Below are 6,000 nucleotides of genomic sequence, written 5' to 3'. Positions count from 1 at the left end.
GATGGGAAAGAATGGATGGATGGATGTGATGAGAATAGAAGTGATGAGAATGAGAGGTAAATAGATGTGATGATATGGATCCGAATCAGATAGATGGGATTGAATGGATGGATGGTGGATGCGATGAGAATAGGAGTGACGAGAATGTGAGGTGAATAGATGTGATGAGATGTAATGCGAATCAGATAGATGGGAAAGAATGGATGGATAGATGTGATGAGAATAGAAGTAATGAGAATGAAAGGTAAATAGATGTGATGATATGTGATGCGAATCAGATAAAAGTGAATGAATTGATGAGATGTGATGTCATGTGAACCAGGATGTAAATGAATGATATAAGATGTGAATGAATGTGATAACATGTGAATCAGGATGTGAATGAATGATAAGGGACATGAATGAATGTGTTAGCATGTGAATCAGGATGTGAATGAATGAGATGTGATGTGAAATGGATTTGATAAGATGCGATGTAAACTGGATAAATGTTAATGTATGTAAAGTGATGAGATGTATGGGTAGATGCAAGTAGATGTGATCTGATGAGGATAAATGAGAAACTAAGTGATGAGATAGAAAAAGATATGATTCGATGAGAATGAGAATACTTATGAAATGAATGTGGATTGATGTGGAATGATGTGTGGGTAATGTGGATTGATGTGGATGGATGAGTGGATAATGTGGATTGATGTGGATGGATGTATGGATGATGTGGATTGATGTGTGGGTAATGTGGATTGACGTGAATGGATGTATGGATGATGTGGATTGATGTGTGGGTAATGTGGATGGATGAGTGGATAATGTGGATTAATGTGGATGATGTGGATGGATGTATGGATGATGTGGATTGATGTGTGGGTAATGTGGATTGACGTGAATGGATCTATGGATGATGTGGATTGATGTGGATGGATGAGTGGATAGTGTGGATGGATGTATGGATGATGTGGATTGATATGTGGGTAATGTGGATTGACGTGAATAGATATATGGATGATGTGGATTGATGTGTGGATAATGTGGTACAAAGCTCTCTCAATTTGCAAAAAGAAACAAAGCCTTGACTAGAAGCTGAGAGAGAACACCTTGGCTGAAAGTTGAGGGGAGTATTTTTTTGGTGAGCTGGTGTTTAGGCGTGTGGTTTCTCTCTCCACACTTCTCTCCCTCTACTATCATGCACATTGTGACTCATGGGGTGATAGTAAAGGAGAGGAGTATATGGATACAAGAGCACTACACATATTGCAACTCATTTACAACTATCATTGAAACTCTTTACAACTATCATTGCAACTTGTTTATAAAGTCACCATATTATGATCTTAAACTTCCATGATATTCCCAAGCAAACTTACAAGGCCACGACATTACATGACAAACACCTATGACATGACACTATCATTTGTACTTCTTTACAAAGACACTATATGAAAGCATTTTGGGCCTCTACTATGCTGCTAAAAATTGATTCTTTGATCTTTGCTTCTTTCTCCTATTTAGTTGCATCAAAACCTAGCTCCCTTTGCTTCTTTCTCCTATTTAGTTGCATCAAAACCTAGCTCCCTTTCGATATAATAAGCTTTTGCCAACACCTAGTTGCAGAAATTCTCTTGGTAATCTCAATAGAGTTAATAGAAGAAGCGGGTCGACGGTGCAAAGAACTCACCTCCCTTCTTTGATCCTCTGCATTTGGCTTCACACAACGTTTTGCACAAGCTCGATGATAGTTTTCTGTTGCTATTCTTGAGAGTACAAGACAATAAGACATGGTAGAGTGTAGAAAATTGAAGAAGCTAGAGGAAGACGTTGTTCAAGCAAGAAAACTGGTTTCGGAGGGAACCTTTTTTTGTGTCTTTGATGATATAACTATAGTCACAATAGAATAATCCTATCAAAATCGAAAAGGATCTCTTCATTGAATGCAAACAGTTGTATATTCAATAAAATATGATTCTATTTCTTTATTTGTGAATTTTACTTTGCTTTCGGCTTGCTAGTATATGTAGTGGCTCCACTATAACAATAAAAATAGTAGCATCATGAGGTCAAATGAAAAACATGGATGCTTAGAAGATTGTCAAACCCTCATAAGTGGTGTAGTGCCACATCCCATCTCCAATGCCAAAGCCACTTGGAATACACAACATGCAACAAAACTAGCACATCTCTCAACTCCTCCTCATGGTGGTGTTTGAGCAAGGCACGAGGAGAACATGGTTTCAAGGGCTTTTGGGCTTCAAGAAAATAGTGTGCCCACAAGTCCTTCACCTTTTAAATAAAGGGCTTCCCTCTTGAATAAAAATTATTATTTAATGTCATGCTCGATGCATGGACACCAACATGGAGGATGTAACTCTGATAATACAACAAAGTAATTTTAAAGCTTAGTGACCTTCAATAATCCAAAAGTTGTATATTTTGTATATTTGTCATCACAAAGTAGAATAGACTAGCTGCCATAAACTGTGAAGTAGAATGGCCTAGCTTAGTGACCTTCAATAATCCAAAAGTTGTATATTTTGTATATTTGTCATCACAAAGTAGAATATACTATAGCTGCCTTGAACTATGAAGTAGAATGGCCTAACTGCCTTAAATTGTGAAGCTACACAATCTAACCATAACCAATGCTTTGTGACGTTAATATCTTGCAACCACATCTCATGGAGCCATAACCAATGCTTTGTGAAGTAAATAATGATGAACAAATAGGTTTTTTTCTCATTTGAAATGTAAAAATGTATCTCCTTGATTGCATAATTGTCCTTTGTGTTTTGTAATATGGACAAGGATAGTGCATTAACCATTATGCCAATGCATACTTTATATTTCATTTCACTCCATAGATGAGTAATTTTCAACAAAATCAAGAACACACACACCTCCACATTAATAATTATGTCCATGCATACTTTATATTTCATTTCACTCCTTAGATGAGTAATTTACAACAAATCTGCTTGCCACCTAAAATTGAAATTATTCAAATGTACAGTTCTTTATCAACTATAATGTGCCTACTCTATGCTCAAAAGTATCATGATGGGTGCCTAAAGAAATTTGAAAGAGTAATGCCTCCAACCTTTGATATAACTAGTGCAACACATTCTCAACTGCTAAGTTTGTATGCATAGCCTTACCATCAACATCATCCTTTGTGGTACATCTCTAGAAGGGGGGCCATGGTGGGAAAAATCCTAGTCTGTGGTACAATCCATCACTTGAATTCCCTTGAAAGGTGCAAATCCAATAAGTGGTCCTCTGACACTATTAAGCCATCAACAATAACCCAAACATCACTAGCAATGAAGCACTCTCAACAAAACTCTCTTCACATAAAAAGCCCTAAAATCCTCAAAAGGTGGAGATGTTCACTTATCCTTACAAGTCAACTTAATTCTTTCATGTCTCTCCAATAGTTTTGACTGTATCACCCCTACATCAAGAGTCTTCTTGACTCACTTTCATTGTACATATACTTGTTGTAGGAGAATTTAAAAGGCATAAGGGAAAAATTGTAGTGACATGTCCTCCTCAAGTTAAAGGGAAAACTTGTAGGGACATGTCCTCAAGTTTAAGGGAAAATTTTATAGGGACATGTCCTCCTCAAGTTTAAGGGAAAAATTGTGGGGACGTGTCCTCCTCAAGTTAAAGGGAAAATTTGTATGAACATGTCCTCCTCAAGTTTAAGTGACAACAATCTTGCCACTTAGAAAGCTTGCAACTAAGAATCTAATCTCTTGAATTTCTTAGGTGTTACGTCAATCTCGTATCAAATGAGAAATTGAGAGTCACAATCTCGTCGATTGTGTCTACGTTCCTCTGGACCCCCCATATCTCCTACACCATTACTAACATGACTTAGATTCCTACTAGTTGTAAAAATAAAATATTATAACCCTACTTGTGAATGCTAAAAAAGAAAGTGAGCAAAAAAAAAATCCATCACATAAATATAAGAAAAATATAATCACTCGCTCAACCCCCCCACCCCATTTAGGTACTCTCGCCAATCACTGACTTTTATAACCTTTCCCATTCCTTCCAAAGGAACAATGACCATTGAACAATCACCTAGTATCTTGAGCAGCAATAACATAACTTCTCAATTCTCCCCACAACAAAGTCTTCGCCATGACGATCACAAGGATGTGATCGACATTAAGAAGGGGAAAATGTTAAATCATTTTGGGATTACCAGTGCCGCTAATGATATTTTTCATTGAAAAGCAAATACGGAAACAAAGGACGTATGATCAAGCTATGAAGCAATGGTCTCCATACAACCTGGATATGCACCCATATTGTTCTAACAGAATACATATGGTGATAAGAGTGTGTGCTAGCAAGCTAGAATGACATCCCTAATGATGTATTATTTCAACGATGTATTATGATATTAAGCATTGCATTTAAGAAATAGGCCACTTATTTCATGGGTGCTTGATCAGCCATAATTTAAGAGTGTCTGAACACTTATGGCTTTGTATATAAGTCAATTTCTCTCATCATGTAATATACTCACCCGTTGTGTGCATTGAGTCTTTCTCTCATAATGGAATATACTCTCCCATTGTGTGCAATTAAGTCTTTCTCTCATAACGCAATATACTTTCCCATTTTGTGGAATTGAGTCTTTCTCTTGGTAACCCTCTTGCTAATCTTCTTCTTAATCACATGCTAGTGAGCTTTTGTGAGGTGAGAGGGGGGCCAAGGACCCATAGCATAAATGAGCTCACTCATGGGAGAAAGCAACAAAACCAGAAGCTCTATCCAAGGAGGTGTGGAGAAAGCAACAAAACCAGAGCTCTATCCAAGGAGGTGTGGAGATGTGCGGCTCATCGCCCCCCATTACAATAGAGATAGAGTGAATCCCTATACTCCGAGATTTTACAGAAAATATGGAGGGCCTAAACCTTGTCCACCTAAAGGGCCAAAGGAAGGATACAATTTTTTTAAGATGATACTAATTTTATTGGGGGGGTGGTAAAGGGGGGATTTTATATGGTTATGGCCATGAGATTAAGAGAGTGTGAAGCACTTCTCTTATTTTATTGTTGCTCTAATGAATGTTGCCTCATGTGGCTATCTGCAATACTTTTCTCTCATAAGCATAAGGATAAGTCAAGGAGGCACGAACTTGAGTGCCCATGATCATATCAATGCAATAATATTATGGCAATGACCGTTGAGGGTAGTCTTATGGCTATGACCTTTAAGGGTGGAAGGTAATTAACAATTGGGTCATTTCCCTAGGTGGACAAAGTTGTGGCAATTTGGCAATGTTACAAAGCATGTATACCTTTATAGCTCTCAAGGAGAAACGTTAGAGGGGGGGGGGTTTTCTTTTAATGCATCTTCACTAATCGGGTCATTTCCCTAGGTGGACAAATTTGTGGCAATGCTTTGGCAATGTTATAAAGCATGCATCTTTATAGCTCTCAAGGATTAATGTTGAGTGGTGGGGGAGTTAATTTTAATGCATCTTCACATCCTATTTAAATGCTTGCTCATGATACTCAATCCTTAATTAAGCTCAAGCTTAGGGGATAGCTTGGTGGAATTTCGAAGGCCTTAAGCTACTTTAGTTTATTTAATAAGTGGATGTATGCAAGCTTTATCGATCCTTAAGTGCTTGCTTAATGCATGATTAATGCTTAATCAAGTGTGTGCAAGCTTCAACATGATTCAATCATAATTAAGGATAGTTAAGGGCTTGATTTAAGGTGCTAAATAATGATATTTAAGGCTTGACTAAGCATAGATATAGATAATGATTATGGATTGATTATACATTGATTAATGAAGGGTTAATCCTATTGATTTGGGTTTTAATTTTGTCCCTAATAGGATATTTCAACTATAGTGTAAAAGAAAAAACATATGCTACTCTATTATTATCAACAAAACAAAAAACTACTTGTTTAAGATACAATCAAAGAAAACAAAAATTTAAGAATGCCCAAACAAGAACAACCTCAGCTTCAATAC

The sequence above is a fragment of the Cibotium barometz genome, chromosome 49, assembly GCF_041138505.1.
Source record: "Cibotium barometz isolate CiBa-2024 chromosome 49, ASM4113850v1, whole genome shotgun sequence".
Taxonomy (NCBI): Eukaryota; Viridiplantae; Streptophyta; class Polypodiopsida; order Cyatheales; family Cibotiaceae; genus Cibotium; species Cibotium barometz.
The sequence above is the reverse complement of the archived record's forward strand: the minus strand, read 5'-3'. Positions refer to the sequence as shown.